Raw genomic sequence first — 19,766 nt, forward strand, 5'->3', positions numbered from 1 at the left:
AGAGTTCAGTTCAGGAATGACAGTGTCCTACCTTGTAAAGCTTGTAATAATCTGGTATTTCAGTAGTTTATCTGGAAGTTCAACGACAAAAATTCACAGATTTCCCCCACATTCCTTACAAGTCTTACACACCAAGGCATACACTATAAACTGGATGTAGTCTTCAGTGAAATAGAATATAACATAGCCTCTCCACATTACTAAGAAACACAAACAGAAGAGACTCTAAGTCAGTCCTTTGCCCTTATTCTCATACAATATAATTCGCTGAAGTGAAATGCCAGGTTTATTTATTTATTTGAAAAGACTATACAAGCAGACACAGTATATTTGTGAAGTGTGTTCATCCAGTACAAAACTGACAAAGGTATGATGTCCTGATGTTTCATCTGAATGAATACTTCATACAAAACTGCTGCCAGGACACATACTGTTCTCATAGCAATGAAGGAACAATAATACACTGTCTTCAGGAAAACATAGTGCATGTACAGATTGCTTGCACTCAGGGGTCATATGACCCAACGGAAGACATCTGTCACTACAGTGAGATACAACTGTTTTCAATTTAAAATAACATGTTTAGGGAAGTAAAATGAATGCAAAATTCGTCCAAGAAAAAAAAGGTAATTTTTCATATTAACTCTTTGTCACAGAGAAAGACAAATAACACACATTTAGTTCCCTGCACTGTTCATTTAGCCTTAAAGCCAATATATTGAGTGAAAAATAATGATATTTACAAAATAGGAAATCTCTCCCAGGAAAAAGGGAATATAAAAATATTTACTTAAACCAAACACTCTAACAGAAATACAAAACAAAATTAAAAAGAAAAAAAAAAACACACATAAAACCATAACCCTTTAAATCATCTTGAAGAGTAAAAATGTAATACTAAAAATAGATACTCTATTATTAATTAAAATAGATGAATAAATAAAAATGGATGAGTAAGGAAAGCCTAGTCCAAACCTCAACGAAGCACTACAGAAATTTTCTGTTTTCAATTCATTCACAACAATGACTAAGCAAGCTGATGTATTTTAGAATAATTCATAGTCATTTAAAATAGTCATAAATGTGTTAGTAGTTCTCCATGCCTTCTACATTTCAAAACATACTCATGCTTGCTTTCTCTGGGTTTTCATACATGTACGTATGTATACAGTGATTAAATGAGACTGTTTTATTATTACATTTATTATTCAATAAGCAAAAAATAACAACACACTATTACACCATTCGTATCTTTCTCAATTAAAATAAAGAAAACCATTTGACTGGAATAGTCAGATGCTGTGTTGCATAACCAGCACACCGTCACACAGCATTTCCTGTCCCATTTGTCAGACTGTGAATACATCAGCCATGCAAGATCCTGCTTGGGCACTTGAGAAGACTGGAATGTTAGAACTTGCTGGAATGAGGCAAAGATTGTACATGATGTGCATGGCTTTGTACAATGCTGTAACACAACAGAAAGTACAGCAATAACAGCAGAATAGCAGTCCCAGACTGCAGCAACTGAAGACATGGTCAAACACAGCAGGAACAAAAACAAAGGAAAGAATCTGCTTACCATTAGAAGATCTCAGGCACACAGGAATCTCCAAAAAGATACCCTTGCCTCCACTGCAAACCCATAAATGAGGTCTGGGAAGAGGTGGATTCTGGGTCCACTCCTCCCAGTTACTCAGGTGCATTGCATTGCATGCACCTGAGCTCTCCTGGCTTGGTCCTGCATTTCCACCAGATATTCAATCACTGTTTCAAGAGATGACTTCACATTTCTTCTACACTTTGACTAAGACTAAATTCTCATAGAGAAAACAGCAACAGGAACAGAATGATTTACTATATCAAAGAAATGTTTCCTTTTCATAGCTTGCTCCCAGATGATGTCACTGTGCTCTGTCACGCTTATGTACCTCATTTGCCTAAGATGGCACATAATTCCAAAGAAAGATTTCAGAAAATGCTAATTTTCCATTCTTGCTTTTGTATAGTTGCTAGTTATCTTTGCTAGTTATCATTTCAGAGAAGAATTTAGTTGACATGATGCTGTTTCCTCATTTCCTGTCATGTTCATTTCAAATGTCTAAGTGCATACTTTTTCTCATTGTAAGAAATACATCCATGCAGAAATAACTGCTCCACTCACTTGTTCTTGAGGACAGATTCCCAGGGGGTTTTACTCTTTGCCTGAATTTTCAAGGTGCTTTACAATGACTGTTTTCCACCTGTATTCAAAGCCAATCATTTAAACATAAATGGCAATCAGGCGCAACAAGTTTGGGCTAACTTTGCTAAATTCACATGGGATCTTTTGGGCACTCTCTCATCCGTAGCACATTTAGAAAAGGTGGAAATATATACTTTACAGGCTTAAAACTCTAAATCCTTGGTTCCTGGATGTTGCATTTGCACTGTGAGAGAATTAATATAACATCAGACTTTGCAACCATCAGAAATCTTTCCTCATAACCATTACCTTGACAGTCTAGCATCATGCAGGTTGAGCATCATCCAACATCATCCTGGATTTCAATACATCCAAGTTTTCTGGGAGATCTCCAAATGGTTGAGGTCTTTGCAACTAGTTACAGTTCTCCTTCCCAAAACAGGCCTGCCTGCATGGGAATCTGCAAGATTTTGCTACTGAAATGTGAGGCAAAAAGGCATCAAGTGTTTCAGTCTTAATGTTTTCAACCTTTACTAGAAGTTCTCTGGCTGCCAGCCCTCATCTTCTGCATCCTGTTGATGAGGTGATTGGTAACAAACCATCAGGAGCACAACACCAATGTTCTTTCCAGAGTTTTGACAGCCATATCTTTGGCTGTATGCTGGAGCTTTGTGTAGTCAAAAAGTTACTCGCATACAGCATAAACATTTCTTCTTTCCTTTCTGTCCTTTATATACACTCTATACTCTTCCTGATATCCTACATTAAAATTGTAAGACAAATTAAAATGGCAAAAACTGTACAAATCAGCACTGTGAACTGGATTAATATAACATTACGTGTTTCCCCATGAAATTCTATGTAATTTGTTTCATTTCATTTTTTGAGATTCGTTTGAAAGGTTTGTTGTATGTATATCTAAATGCTTAGAACAGCAAAAAGGAATTGGCTTCATGTCTCTCATTTACTTCAGTGGCTGTAGGTAGGAATGAACAGATGGTAAGTTAAACAATGAAAGATGGAAGTGACTTGGAAGGAATTAGTGGATTGTGCTGTCAGCTAAGAAAATTTTTACAAACTACATTTATTATTTTTGTCCAAGGGATAAAATAAAAGGCAGTGGTTCAGTGGAAGAACTTTGCAGGTATTTCCATACCACCAAATTTACAAATAGATGCCACCTTTAGATTTCCTTATTGAAACCTTTTGTCTCTTTTGGATCTGACACAACTGCGGACAACTATTCCCTAAAATAGAATGAGTTTCTGAGTTATCTACCTGGCAAGGTAAGTTCAATAAATGTTATATATATATGTGTTGTCTGGTATTATTATCAGTAATTATTTATTCATGTAAATCTATGCAATTTGAATATTAAGTGATCTTCAGGGTCTCCGTCATGGTTTTGTAATTTTTTCTTATTGGTATTCCACATCATGATATCATGTGGAGCACAGAGAAGAAGAACTACACATCACAGAGGACCTCACAGTCAGAGAGGAAAATAAGTCATGGAAGTGATGTTCTCTCTCTCTCACTGCCTAGCAGTGGGTATGGGTTCTGCTTCCAAGCTGTGCACCTTCAATTTCAAAGTAAGCTCAGTTTTCAGAAAACTCTTATTTTACTTAATTTATTAGCCTCAGTTTCAATTAGTTTGCGTTATCTTGCATTCCAACATCATAGTTAGCAAAGTAAGTTTTCTTCCTTCGATCGTAGCAACTGCTCTATTAGTTTCCCTGAGCTCAGTTCCCATCTTCCTACCCCTTCCCCTCTTCCCTTCCCATTTTTGGGGTCAGGGGGCCCATGGGCCTATGCCATAGATTGATCTAGATAACTCCACAACAGTCTCAAAACCAAGCTGATTTTTAATAACTTTTGAATTCATTTCATAACTACACAGGAAAGAGAGCCACACACTCTTAGCTACATGCTATTCAGCAAGCATGGGCCAGAAACTAACAGTGTTTTCATTTACCTCTACAGGCCCACAAGATAAACAGACTAGAGCAAATATTCATGTCTCTTTGTCATCGTGTTTTTTAAGTGTCACCTGATTTACTTTTGTACAACGATTCCTATTTTACTTTGCCATAACTAAAAGAAAATTACTGTAATTCAGGGCCCACATACTACAAAGGGTAAGAAAATAATTTCACAGAAGATACTTCCAACTACTAATTGCATTATAACTGTGCAGATATTCATCTCTGTGTAAACCAAAATTTAATAGGTTACTAAGAAAGAGAGTGGCAAATTCATTATAAAAATTCAGTCAGAAGAATCTGTTTTTTTCTCAGAGGCTAGAATTTTAGAAAACATGATCTAATATCTTTAGCCAACAAATACAAAAACATCTTCGTGCACTCTGTTTTCATGGAGTAGCAGACTGCACTTTGTATTACAGCTTCTTTCAGTACACAGTTTGCTGTATTTCCCAAGAATTGCAACAAGCATTTCATCAAAATCCCATATTTCCTAACTTAGCATTGTCATTACTTCCATCTACTTAAGAAGTTTACTTATGTATAACTAAAACTTTTTTTTATGATATCTTCTGTTCTGAACTGAAAATGTTGAAAGGGGTAACACTTGCCCAGGGTAGTGCCATTCAGTCTGGATGACTGAGTCATTTTAGTACCACTACATTTGGTCTCCCAGATTCACAGATGTCAGAAGCACAGGGGAAAAATACATACATACATACATATATAAATAAAAGTATGCATGCAGTTGGCTTACAGACTGAGAGACTGAGTGCAGATGATATGAGTCTTCTTTGCCTAGGGTCTACTTGACTTCAATGAATTCGTTTAATTAATATAATATAGCTTGCCCTGCATGTATTGCTTAGGGACAATGGGAAGGCATTTCACTTTATTGTATCACCAGCTGTAGACAAAGCCTTGTCATTTCTGTCTGTCACACATTTTCGTTCCCATTTTTGAAATCACACTTTAGATTCATCTCCATCTGGGTGAGAAGCAGGAGTGCTGTAATGTAAGTAATTTTTTATTTTTTTTTAATTGTATTTTTAACTTGATTGGATGATGAGAGCCTTGAAAATGCCATGACATAGGCTGGTCTTTTGATGGTTATAGAAAAAGTTTGCAGATGCAGTAGGCTGACCAACTGCACAGCAAAAAGAAGCTTGGGATGACAAGTACTACATTAGCACAGCTCATATGGGAAATGACATCTTTCTAACAGAGATAAGATATGCCCTGCTTAGTTCAGCCAAACAGAGATTCTTCAGATCTGTTCTTTGGCTTTTTGAATATGTGTTCATAGATTTTCTACATGTCATTAACACATTCTGTGGAAAACAGGAGAAATGGTAAATCAAATTATGTCCGAACATACAAATGTAAATGAAGAGTTTGGCTTTGAATATGAAACTCAGCAGTTAAACAGTTTATACCAAATTAGTGGGAGATAATATTTCAGTGTCAATTATAGTGAATTAGATTGCCTTTAGAAAAGAAAAAAATAAAAAATAAAAAATAAAATAAAAAACTATTTTTCCTAAGTGTTAATTTGCTAAATTTACACTGATGAATATGCAGTTTCTCATCCTTCCATGAGCATAGAAACAGAGCAAGTAAAGCAATTTCTGCTGTTCCTCAACATGGGGCACAGTTAATTATCACCAAATTCAAGAAATGAATGACAGTAATCTCAAAACAGAGTTACTGGTTTTAGTAGAAGGGAAAGATTATGGAATCATAGAAGGGTTTGGGTTGGAAGGGATTTTTGAAATTATCTTGTTCCATCATCAGTTCTGTAAAAAATTGTTGCCTTCCTGCCAAGGAATGTATTGGTTTTCTTTGTCCCTCTTCAAGCTCTATTGAAAGTGCTTTGAATTGGTTTCTTTTGTTGGACCTCTCTCTTGCACCACTGGACAACAGTAACCACATGTTGAAGAACAAGCCAATGTCTCATAATATATAATGTATAGTTTAATTTAATTAAAATAGTTTATTTTTTTTATCTATGAGTTTAATGATCACTACTAGCATGTCAGAAAAGGTCAGAAATTGAGAGTGAAATAAAATCCAAGAACTGTATTCTGAAATCTTTTCAAATTCTCTCAAATACTCCTTATCTTCTTTACACATTAAAAAAAAAAACAGTAATTAAGTACAATTGCAAAATATTTACAACCTTGTCAGCAGCCTTGACTTCTATTCTCTATAGATAGACCCAGATTGCTAGACCACATATCACGTTTCACTGGTAACTTCCAAATCCAGCAGTACTAAACATAGATGTATCAAAATAATCACACAAGCAAACACCAGTTAATAGGGAACACCGAACCCAGGGACATGAATAAACTTCTAACTGGAAAACTGACTTGAAGCACACATTGAAATTCTTACACATTCCTCACTTTTTGAAATGGAGTATCTAATATAATCTTCTTGTATACTCAGTAGAGAAAAAAAGCAGATTATGAAGACATGCTTTTGAAGGAATGCTTCATTCCATTGACTGTACAGGAAGTCAAGGGTGGCCAGGTCACTAACTTAAGCACCTCAGTGTTGTGCAATGAATTTTGTAGATGCTAACTGTCAAAACTGATGTAACCTGTAAGGATAGAAATTGGAGCTCTTCACCTTAAAGTAAATAAATAAGTATACAGGTAAATGTGGAACAAATATCACTTGGCTCTAGAATCACAAGGCAGCAATTACAATACTGTTCCAACAACTGAGTCTGATTTGTAATTTGCCTGAGGGATTACAGCCCCACATCTTTCATCACATCCAATTATAGCAGTTAGGGTAATTGTCATCCATTCTGTAAAAGCTTAAAAGCTTACTTATGTCCAGTTGTCTTCTATAATGGCACTTGCATCTTACTGCAAGAATACTGACACAGGTAAAAATCAAAGCTTCAGACTCTGATGTTTAATCAGCTCTCTATACCTATGAGAAAAATCAAGAAATATCAGTTGTTATCCCTTTAGGATCATGAATTTTAGTTTCTACAATACATCTGACTGTAACTTCAATTATAAGTTTGTTTTACTTTCAAGAGACTGAGGCTGTACAAAATTTATTGGACAGGAAATACTGCAGGTATTACCATAGAATCCATCGATGCACTTAAGAACATCTGAATTTAAAAAATATATACTGAATGCAAAATTGAGTTTTTTTAATTTTTTAGTATTTTTCATTTTAGTATAATATATTTCAATAATGTAATAAAGAAAGAAACACAAATTATATAAAAGTGTGGACAAGACTACAAAAAAGCTACCAATTGCATTTAAATGAATTGGGCGTTTTAAGAACAGTAAGCTTTGCTGAGTGAAATATACTAGCAAATCCTTCTGTTGTATGGCATTGAGCATCCAAGTAAGATGGAATATCAGTAAGAAAAAAAAGATTTAATAACCAGAGTAACAAGTAATATATATTCTTTCAAAATACTTTGAAATGAATTCCAAAGTGATACAGAAGTGCAGGTGTTTCAGTTACACAATTTAGTTTTAGTCTGTATCTTCATAATCAAAAGGAAGTTTTTATTAATCAAAGAAAGGAGAATGAATTTGAGTGGGGAGATAAAATAAATACAATGCTTATTTTATTACAGAAATGAATACTGCTGTAAAGAAAAGCTATGTTTAAGAATTATCACTATTATTTTTCTAAAATAAATATCTTCTTAGCAAGAGATTGAATAGGAACTGTTACAAACCCAACAATTAACTTATAAATTAAATCATCCTAAACTACGAATAGAATGAGCCTCTCTGAGCAGTGTAAACCTATTGATGAGGACAATGACTCATGGAGCAGAAGTATTCTGGTTTTACTTCATTTTAGACAGGAATGCGATTATTTCCTTTTTTTTTTTTTTCTTTTTTCTTTTTAAGAATGCAGTCATCAAGTTATCGTTATGACTGGAAAAAAAATTGTTGCATACAGTGAGTAGTTCCAAAAAGTGATATTAGTGTAGTTCTACCTTTTATTTTTATTACATAATGTATCAAAACATTGGAATAACTTAATGTATTGATAAGTAAATTATGAATATATTTAATGGATACTCCTGTTTTGTTAAAATGTTTTTTTACTAAATATCTTGAGATACAGAAAGCCAGTCAATGAATGATAATGTTAATAAACTTGACCTCTAATGGTGCTTATCTTTTTTTTTTTTTCCCCTTAGTCTTAAGCCTTCAAAAAGGGAAATGGAAAGCAGTCAAAAAATCTTGGCTGATGGGTGTGTCTTTAAATAGCTGTCTCCTGTGCAAGTTATCTCAGTCTTGACAAAGGCTTATGAACGTGAATATTGGCAGCTTTCCACTAAATAATGGAATAAAGACACAATGATGTGTCTGTTACTACCTTACACAATCATAACAACAGTATGCTCAAAAACAGCTCATAGCACCCTATAACTAGCTCTTTACCTTTACAGTCTTTGCATGATATTGTTAAAAGCATTTTTTAATATATACAAAAGCCTATTGTAAGATTTTTGGGGGTTTTTTTTGTTTTTTTTTTTTAAATATAGTGCAACCTAACATTTTAAACAAGTTTTATTTTACATTAAAACAAGTATTTGAAAGTACTTGCACTCATAAGCAATAATGTCATTATCCAAAGCATTTAGCAAAATAAATATTTATCAACTTGGAAATCACAAAGTACAAATTGGACCAACAGAATTCAATAACCATGACTATTTATAATTAATAAAAATAGTATATAATCTGAAATTCATTCTCAAAAGGAAATCATCAATAACAAATTAATATTTCCTCTTAATACTGCTGTAGCCCTTAAAAAGTGAATCCAAAAAATGAGTCTAATACACATAAAACTTTAAAAAATAGTTCAGTGGAATTTTTATCATTAGCAAAAAATAAAGAGTGAACAGAGAAACAAAGACAGTATTTTCATTCTGGTGAGAGAAAATAAGTATAATCAAAAATGTTTTAAAGTAGAATCTGACTTAAATTTTTACTGTAACAAGTTCAGAAAGCCAAGACAGATTGCTAGCTTCATCATGCAATAGCATATGTTAACAAATATTACTAAAAGTATAATGAATAGCAAACAGTATGTACATACTATATTTTGTGTTATGAAGAAGGGATGGCAGTTTAACAGATATCTTATCAAAGACTGTTAGAAAATCCTGTAGTGTCCCTCATATTTTTAAACAGTTTCAGCATGTGATTTTATCTTTAAACTCTAAATATCTTTTAGTGGTATGCTACTAGCATAGAATCATAAAAACAGAGATTATTCAACTCTATAGTTGAAAATTAATTTATTTTGCACAGTTGCTAAGGGTCTTTCTTAAATGTTCTAGTGCTTATTCTCACAACATTCTAGAGCTTTCATTCATTTCTCCTGGTAGAGATTGCCAGCTCCTCAGAGGAGCTGACTGCAGGGTGATTTGACAGATGTGAATGGTACAGCAAGAGAAACATCCTCCTGTTCCTTCTACATTAAGAAAATCTTTAATTTCAACTGCACTGGATAGATGCCCATATTAGTCACCAACACAGTCTGTCATTTTAAGGATTAGATAGAAAGGGTAGGACATAGTAAAGAAGAAAACTGAGACCTTGTACATACTGCTGTTTCTTTAGCTACTGTACTGGGCAGCTACCATGTGATAATGGGACATCAGGTCTTAAAAGAGACCACAAGCAATATATGAGTATTCCACCTACTACATATATTTATTTAGAACCTATTCTAAGATTTCATTTTACATGTGGGAAAAAGTTAGCAATCTGACTCAGCATGTTAGAAAACTACAGCAATCACAGTTGATGTTCGGAATCCAGCATGCAAGTAAGTATCTGCAGAATCCTAAATAATCCAGTGTCTGTAGGGCAATGCACACCTTAAGTACGGTCTTTCATGGTATAAGTGTCTAAAGCAGGAGGACATATGTTCAGGAAGTGTTGTAGAGCCTACTTAGATTAGAATGCAAATCAGCATACAATTGGACTTCTTTTGCCTAGCAAAAAAACCCAGTTCCTTTTTTGCAAACCTATCTTTCCTAGATAAAAGTTCTTCTCACAAGTTTGGCCAGCCTCTTAGCAAAGACAGTTTTGCCTCAGATAGACAGTAGCTCAATAGGATTTCAGCTTTATGCATTTTGAGAAGCATACTGTTTACCACTGAATGAGTATAGATAATCCATAGCAGAAAAAAAAGTCTTTCTGGCTGAATTTTTAGATTACTTTACATGTCTCCTGGAAACCTGAAATAAAACACAAAACATCCTTGTCTAGGAAAATGCCATATTTTCATCCCATTTATATATAGAACTTTTTAAAATTACACAGTAGAGAAATTACTGCAGCTTTTCCTTGTTTATGTGGAAACATTGTACGGGGTATATGCAACTTGCAAAAATTTGGCATTTAACAAACACTTCTCTGAATTGTATTACTATATGGTTATAAATATGCCAGCATCACAGTACAATGACTCACTGCACTGGAAAGCTATCTTCAGAGATAACATATATGCTCATTGATACCTTCACAGTTATATTATTATCAGATAGAAAAACTAATGTTTCTGTCTGTAGACACTTAAGCAATTCTTCTTGACATAAATGAAAGGACATGTCAGAAAGCATTCTTTTTTCTTAGTTGCTTTTTACATACAACAATCAATGACTTGCTGATATTAAGAGTGCTGCTGCAAAAATAAATTCTGCTTTCTTTATACTGTCAGCCCATGATGTCAGAGGCTGATAGAAGTGGTATTGCAGTAGAAACTGAACCTTGCCAATATTCTCCTACATTTCATTGCTGTGTGACAGATGGTAGCAGAGGGGAAATCCAACAAAGCTGTGTCTGACATGAAAGTACACATGAAGCAAAGGTGTGGAATTAAACTCCTCCGTGCAGAAAAAAAAAGGCACCCGCTGACATTCAGTGATGCTTGCTGAATGTTGATGGAGACTGCACAGTGGATGTGAGCACAGTGAGGTAGTAGGTAGTGCATTTCAGCAATGGCAACAGTGACACTGGCTCACCTTTGCTGTTGCACAGTCTTACAAGTGTAGAACAAGAGCCCATGTACAGTGTTGATGAAAATGAGTAGCTAGTGATGGTGACTATGCTGAAAGAGGTTTTTTTTGTTGCTGAGACTATCAAATAGCATTATTGTGCTCTTCATATCTGTTGTAGTTTCTATGGAAACAAATAAGAGACATAACCTTCAGGCTGGCCTTCGTATATCAAAATCTTAGACTTCTGGAGACATATCATCAAAAGTTAATACTTTCCTCAACATATAATTTCAGAGAGCCCTAGGCAGTGCTATGCAATTCCCTGAAACTTCTTGTTACCAAGCTGTGTATTATGTAGGCTTACATTTTCATAGATATGTTAATTAAAAAAAAAAAACAAAAAAACAAAAAAAACCATTGCTACCTCACATCTAGTTTTGCACACCATCAGAACAGCTTGAAGTGTTTTGGCTTAGACTTTAAAATCTCTGTATCAAATATCATTTTCAAGTACTTGGCCCCTAGGATTCTCCTTGAATCTATCCTCCACTGCCTTTTTCTTTACTTGTTCCCAGTGACATTTTCTACACTATAGCTCCCAGCTATCCCTCAACCACAAAGGTAGTTGAAGCAACTTCCAAAAACACCAGCTCCCAGGAGCAGTTGTTCGGTCTTGGAGTATGAAATGGTCTCCACTTCATTCAGTAAATGAATTCATGATTCTGAATTCCCAGCTGACATTAATAGCAGCAAGGAGCAAGAAGAGAGTTAATGTTAATTTCTGCAGGTAATGCATGAAAGCAGGTAGGGAAAGCTTGAAAGGTCAACATCTGCTGTCATACCAGAAAGTTGCAAAATTTGATTGGCTAGTAAATGTCAACACCATGTTCTAAAATCTACATGCTATCCTTTCAATTTAATCTTAGTTTGCAGCCCAGCTAGAGATCATGCAGCATGTATAAAAAAACCCCAAGTTTGAAAACAGAGTTGTATGATTGCCTTCCCATGGCAATGCAGCAGTTGTAAATTACAAACTTGTCATTTAATCAGTGTAGTAGGCAGTATACTCTTTCAGCTTCTTTATATCAATTTTCAGGGAATGCTGAGGAATCCGTAATGACTACATACCATAAAGAACTGTAGCTCTAACTGTTGCCATGGTGTTATGTACTACTCTCCTTAAAAAGCAGTGACTAGAATGTGAAACAGATAATGAATCTAATTGATTGTACCCTGCACCTCACAGAGATGCTTCATTTTGGTCTCTTCCTTTGTTCCCCGTTTTGCCTCACAATACATCAGACTCAGCACATTGTTTACATTAATTTAGAGAGCAGATGCACTTTCTAAAGTAGAAATAAGACCAGTCCTAACCAATGAAGGTGAAAATCACATCTCCTTTCTCTAGATGGAATATAACAGCTGCAGTTGGAAAACATTTTCAGACTCTGTTTATGTAAAAGTCTCTGTAAGGTATATTGAACTAGTGAAAGCTAGTGACAGAGGGGAAGAGAGTGTACGTGTGTCCACATCCAGATAACATAAGTTATCATGCATCACACCAGTAAAATGTGATTGCAAGACTATGGTCCTAAATGTACATAATCACGTTAGGTATCGTACTGAACTAATCGTAGAGCTGCACAATACAGTTTTGCGCTGTCTGATGAAATTCTGTGTTCTGCCTAGTTTTTGTCAGTTTTGCTTTACATCACCTAGCCCTGACGTTTTAATCTCTGTGGTTTGACTCAAAAGCACTGTGACATAACTTGCTTAATTCACCCGATGCAGTAGTAGCAGAAAGGAGAAAAAGAAGACGCATATCCTTCTTAGTGAGGTGGAGATGAAGTTGCTGTATGAGTCAGTGAATAGAACAGAATAGAAGAGAGGGCTCTCATATCATATGCACTTACATGAGTGGATGGTGATGCCATCTCCATAGTGGTCATGTTTTCAATGGGAAGCCCTATGTTTTTAAATTTTCCAGTAACTATGGGTAACCTGGGGGAGGAAAATAGAATAAAGAAAAAGAGAATCATGAAAATGCTTCCAGAAATTTGAGAGCTCTCACTAATTCTGTCAAAACACCCTACATAATATTTCAGCATTTTCATGAGTTCATCGGGAGACAGTTGTGCAAGATTCACTGTATGGAGACAAATCAGTTGTTAACTCCATTGTATGTTCACACATATGGCAACTGATTAAGAAAATGAATTACATCCTTTATTCCCCTAACACTAAAAATACCACACAAATATGTTTTTGCTGTATACATGTGTAGCAAAAAGCAGAGATAAATGAGAGAATGAGACCACAGAATGGTATTATCGGTGCAAAGGCCTGTATAGAAAAAGTGGTAAAAATCTCAGAACACATAACAAAAATCTCAGGTTTTGAGTAATTTTTAAAAATAGCTAAATAATCATACTTTCCTTACCAAAAAAACCTGTGAAAATTCAAGTCACAGAAAAGAGTATTTGGGAGTTACAGGAAGTAGTAGAGTCATTTAACTGGTTCCACCTTTTTATTTACTCCTTCATCGCCCATTGCTACTCCATTTAGGATATTATGGTTTGTAAGAAGATATAGAAGGTCAGAAAGTTACAAGGCTTTCAAAATTCTAGTACTAATACTTAAGACTAATTCCCAGAGTTTCTTGATTCTTTCTGAAGAACTGCTTAATTACTACTATTCTTATATTATATGAAAAAAAAAAAAAATTAAATCAGGAAAGTATAAAGAAAAGCATGTAAATATTTTGGCAGGCACACGGTCCTCCATTCACACACACACACACCCCCCTCCCAATGCCACTTTCAGAGGTGGTCTGAGCCAAAAAATATTCCCCACCTAGCTCTGGCTCTGTATCTTGCAGTCAGTTTAACAACATAATAAAGGTTCTTTCAGCTTCTAAAAAATCATTTTTCACAGGGAGCATATACTCAGGCAAGACCTTGAGAGGATTGCAGAAATTATACTGTTTGTGTCACTGTAATCATTACTTAATAGGACAACAGATATTCTTACTCTTTTATGCCCATCTAGTTATTTTACTTTTTCCTTTAATTTAAATGCACTATATTTCCTGTGGCTCTAGTGAAACGCACCAAGAGCAGGACTGATGTTATGGAACAAGTTTCTCTTATCCTGCCAGTTACTTTGCCTCTCATCAATCTGGTATGTGTGTCCCAGATCAATTGTGCATGGTTGCTCTAATACCTCCTCTTATAATTTGTCCTCCTTATCTCAATCACAGTTACTGAAGCAAAAAAAAACTTGCTCTACATTTTGAATATAATTAGATGAGTAATTCATACATGAACCTACTCATTATTGATTTTCTTTAAAATTCCTTCTCTCCCAAAGTTATGTGTAGTAGAAATAGTACATCTGCTCACACATACATTTAGATTGTTAATGATTCTTTTGAACATCTGTTTTACTGCTTCCGAACAGTTGCGGTTTCTTTAAGAAGGCACAAGGGACTGGACCCATGCCACTTCAAACTTGGCTATTTTTTGAGAAAAACACCTCTGGGAGCCATTTGCATATCTGGTGCTATATCGACATGAGCTATAGCTCACCGTTTCATCACTTTTCCCATTATGTTATTGATCAGTCTGTGCAGTAATTCACTACTGCAGCACAAACTTTGTGGTTTTGTCTCACTGCTTACCACTCAGATACACTGACTATGAAAAGATCATGACTATTAAGGCCCTTAGTCAAATAGGATATGCCACTGAACAACAGACAGTATAAGAACATTTTGGTGGCGTGCCACAGTAAAATAAGTAGCAACAGGCAGAAAGTGGGAAGTTCCATATTAACACAAGGAAGAATTTATGCCTAACTGTCTAAGTGTTGGAGCACTGGAACAGACTAACCAGAGAGGTTGTGGAGTCTGTCTCTGACAATATTCCAGACTAATCTAGATGTCTACCAGTGTGATTTGCCATATGGAAGATACTTCAGCATACAAGTTAGACTCAGTGTCTAGAGCTCCATTCCAACCTCTGCAATCCTGTGATTCTCACATCAGAAAAATCACCTAGGCAGCAATTTATATTATAATGTGTAAGAAGCCGCAAAAATTAACCACACATTTTTGTGTGCAGGAGGACACATAATGATATCGTGCATTCACAAGCAAAGGTGAAACATCTACAAAATAAAATAATTTAAACTAAAGTAAGAGATTTAGGGCCTATCACCCTACAATGGAGAGTAGGGTGAGGCAAAACACTGCATAACTTCTTAATTCTCAAATAAATTATCTGTGTTTCAAATACAAAATAGCCCCTAAGCTGATTACAAGTCTGCTTTCTTGCTGATTGTACCATCTATGCAAACAATGCAGTGATTTATTTTGATGAATCAATATATGCAGAATTAATTACCACTGATTTGTAGGACAGTGGTAAATGACTACTAGCATAATTTTTGCTGTATGTGTGCCCTGCAGCTACTGCTCAACACAGGTGTTAAAATTGAAAGAATATAGATGGGGGACAAAAACCCTAACTATGTGTAATGCCTAACTTAGCTCCACACTGATTTGATTTTGAGAAGTTAAATAAAATCCAGCCAACTTCAAAATTATCTATCAGATATTGATAACTTAGACTTTTAAGCCTCCATTCTTATACCTGTATAGGGAAAACAAAGAGATGAGCTCTACTTGGTTAAAGCTTATCTCTAGCAAGGGAAAAAGTTCAAGGTTAAAACTACTGAATTTTCTAGTTTACTGCTAGTCATCATTGAAGATCCTCCCAACTTTGATAGAACATCACTGGACCTAAAACATCTCCTACTTTAGTAAGCACTGTAGATTTTCATAAATTTTAACTCAGATTGCAGGCACCTCTTTCTGCAGCAACATAACAGCTGAAGGTGTACATTATATCCAACCTGTGCTTAAGTATCACATGCAATGAACTTTGATGTGAGACTGGCAGAGCACATTATTCGACAGAGGATTCAATGAAACTTTTGGATCTGTCAGATTCATACTCCAATCTCAACAAGCCTGAACATCATGGATGATTTCTAGAAAAGGGAGAACATTTTTTGGCTTCAAAATTCATCCAAAGACCTTTATTATCTTAAGTCCTCTTGTGTAAAACATAGGAATTCAGTAATTGATGTAATATTTGATTCCATTGTCAGTTCTGCAATAATTATGCTTATTTTAGAAATCTTTGTATATGGCAGAAATGAACTGATTAAGCCAGCTGCAGCTGAAAGTTCCACATACACTTAACTAGTATTTCATAATCTCATACAGATTACCATTTATAGGGTACTTAACACTTAATGCTACATGTGGCCCTTCAAAACTCACAATATATAGTAAAATATTACAGAACAAAATCATAGGATTATTTTAACAAAAACCCCAAGCCAAAATTAAAAAAAAAAAAAATACAAAGACCACTGTTAAGTGGATCAACTAAGTAAAGCTTAGTTAATACACAGAAACAGAAATTGACAAAATTAGATAGCTTGGACCTAAAATTGTCAAGTGCCTCCATTACACAAAAGTTGTGAAGAACTGTTATCCTAACTCCTACAGTCGTACAGGGTATGTTGTTTGTTTATTGGTCAAATATTCCCAAGCCTAAAATTATTAAGCTTACTTCATAAACAACAAGGCACAATTATTATCCAGACTAACTCTTGAATAGAACAAATCACAGAATTTCTTCTAATACCATATCCTTGGCATGCAATTGAACTGAAGTAAAAATTATTTCTGGTTCAAAATTACCTAGCCTTAGTTTCCAAGCAATGGATCTTTTAGCTTTGTGCACTGAATTTGATAAATTAGCACTACTTGGGCATTAATATCCTTAACTCTATCTCACGCACTACTGAAATAGTTTAGATGCAGTTTATATATCTTGTTCCTATCTTTCATCTGTATTTACTGGAATATAAGAGCAAGTAACTTCTTCAGTAATATATATGAAATCTTTATAGCTTTGTAATCTAAATTCCAAGTATCAGGAGTTGAAGAAGACTGCAATATTCAACTTCATGTCATTTACGAAACCAGTCCCTGTTCTGAGAGACTTACAGCATAATAACGTGAAATTCTCACATATGAAGCCACAAAAATTTCTAGTAGTAATGTTGTAGTTATTTTCTTTTGCAACTGAATTGGAGAGAAGCCTGATCAAAGAAAAAAATAGCAATTAAACAGCTGCTATGTATTTGTTTCCTATTCTATTAGCATGTTTTCAACTTTCAGAATACTGTTGCAATCCATGTTTAACAACATTCCCAGTGGCCAAACAACATTCTGTTCCAGAAAGACTTACATGAAATTCTGCTGAATGTAATGTCTTCAAGGGAAGAAAGAACACTGCAAAAAATTTATTATATTTGTAAGTATCTTTCATACAGAAATTTAACTTAGAATCTGTCTAAAGTACTTTCTATACCAAGTTTTTTTCTATACCTGGTAGTTTTTACCATGCATATATCTGAAACATCAATATGACTCAAGCCACTGTATTCATATAAATAGCTCATATTTATGTGGCAACTTTCAGATGTGAAAGTAGAATTGCAGCCTCTGGTGGTTGACTGTTATGAAAATGCCAGCTTACTTTATGGAATTATAAAAACATGTTTTACATCTTTGTAAAAATAAGAAGTCCTTTAAAAAAAATCTCAACCATTATGAATTCCCATGCATATCACTCTTGATTTATTGTTTTATTTTTCACACTATACATATTATTTACCAGCTGCTTACAAAAACACTGGCCAATATTTAGCCAAGTTCCTATTTTGCAATGTTCTCTACAGATGCTGATTAATTTAGTCCTAGAAAATGCATCTTGCAAGTCTTAATATGAAAGTCCTTCCTGTGTACTTTTTAACTAAATTTAAGGACAGTCATTCTAGTTGCTGCCTTTTTCTGCTGTGTATATGTTAATAGCAAGATAATAAATAAAACTCGAGGTAATTTAACCCCTTTCATCACATTTCTCAGCAAAAGCAGCATTAAACTATTATTTGAATAGGGAAACCGCATGCATACAGTTGCTTTAAACTGAAGGACAAAGAAAAAACTAAAACTCCCTCCACTACATATGCTTTTTACCTCAGCCTCTTTCTGTCAAGAAGGGTGTGGGTGAGGACTGTCCATTTATTTGTTGGCTGCTGGTTTTATGTGTTTGCAATCCATGATAAAAATTGAATCAGGAAAAAGTTGAAAGTACTCTCAAGGAAATTTAAATTTTAGAAAAATTTATTTTGTTAAGCTTCAGAGTTTTATTGAGAGATTGTTATAACTTCACAATAAAATGTTTTTAATTGTGCTACAGTTGTTAGAACTGAAATACTGCACTACACTCTACTTACATGTAAACCTGACTTTAACCAAAATGAAACTTACTTAGTTTTTATTGCCTGAAATAAGAGAGCACAACAGTAGCAAAGGAGCTACAAGGAAATCAAATTCCCAGAACTATATTTGTTTGAATGTCCCTCAACACCAGAAGCACCATACAAACATGAGGAAGAACTGCTAAATGAGGTTCTGCAGCCTCCTTTGGAAATACTCAAAACATGCCAGGGCACTTTTTTGTGCAACCTATTGTAGTAAGCCTGCTTCAGTGGAGAGGTTGAACTTGATCTCCAGAGGTACCTTTCAGTACCTACAAGTCTATGATATATAGATTTTGTGAATAGATGAAGTACCGGTAAGTGACAAAGTCAGAAAGAAATGTGCTTGTTTACAGTGTACATTTGATAGAACATTCTCCAACAGAAAGACTTAGATTTGCCTCTGTTCTTAAAATTAGCTGTTCAGACTGAACGATTATTCTGTTTTTAGATACCTATCATAATGAAAACTACACTTAGAGTTTTAGTAGCTGATGCAAAAAATATCATTTTGCTAATATGTATAAAATACATATAGATTAATTTTTAATTTATTTATTTTTATTGCAGAAGGATAATTTTTTTTAAAACAGGCTACTTTTTAAAAAAATTTTCTAAATAATTAGAGTAAATAATTAACTTCTATAATCCTACCATATGTACCAATTTACATTCTACGATATCAGTACATATAAAAGGCTGCATAATTTATTTCATACAGTTTTGGTCCCTGAGTAGAAATCCTTTCTAAACTATGCCCTCTTCACCACATTGCTTTTCAATTATCTAATAATATCAATTGTAAAACCCATTTTCATTTAACATGCTTGAAAGCAATGCCTTGAAGTTCTGAAAATAGCATTGAAAACCATATTCTACTGAACTGTTTCCTTAGACATATCTTAATATCTCATGTAAGTGGCAGGTTCCTGCCTTTAGTATGCAGCTATAACTTCATTTAACATCAAGGCATACTGCTTATGCTCGCTGTTTCTTAAAAATCAGACTACTTAGCAAATTACTTACTCATTTAAGGATCTCCAAACACTCTTAAAGCACTGCAGAAGATTTCCTGTTCACAGTAAATGCTTCTGAAAACATAGTTACTATTCTTTCTTCTTACTTGTAGAAGGACTTCTATTTGTTTTTCTTCATTACTCCTGTTTAAGTAGGCTAGAAG

The 19,766-nt window shown here is 34.5% G+C and overlaps 2 long non-coding RNA genes across 7 annotated transcripts in view; both read right to left on the reverse strand.

Moving 5' to 3' along the window:
- LOC116653488 (uncharacterized) overlaps nucleotides 1-2,550 on the reverse strand; it is a 49,101-nt gene extending 46,551 nt beyond the window's left edge. For 2 of the 6 annotated variants that reach the window (XR_004307405.2, XR_014947207.1), the window contains exon 1: nucleotides 32-1,467. This is a non-coding gene — a long non-coding RNA (uncharacterized LOC116653488). Of the gene's footprint in view, nucleotides 1-31 lie in introns of all 6 variants that reach the window. The other 4 variants (XR_004307402.2, XR_014947209.1, XR_014947208.1 and 1 more) reach the window with 3 other exon arrangements.
- A 3,573-nt stretch (nucleotides 2,551-6,123) lies between these two features.
- LOC107315030 (uncharacterized) overlaps nucleotides 6,124-19,766 on the reverse strand; it is a 141,604-nt gene continuing 127,961 nt past the window's right edge. Inside the window, exons 8-9 of the long non-coding RNA XR_014947205.1 lie at nucleotides 13,099-13,186; nucleotides 6,124-7,113 (exon numbers count right to left, since the gene is read on the reverse strand). This is a non-coding gene — a long non-coding RNA (uncharacterized LOC107315030). The remainder of the gene's footprint in view (nucleotides 7,114-13,098; nucleotides 13,187-19,766) is intronic.

The sequence above is a fragment of the Coturnix japonica genome, chromosome 5 (genome assembly GCF_054131305.1).
Source record: "Coturnix japonica strain WE chromosome 5, WE-NBRP24, whole genome shotgun sequence".
NCBI lineage: Eukaryota > Metazoa > Chordata > Aves > Galliformes > Phasianidae > Coturnix > Coturnix japonica.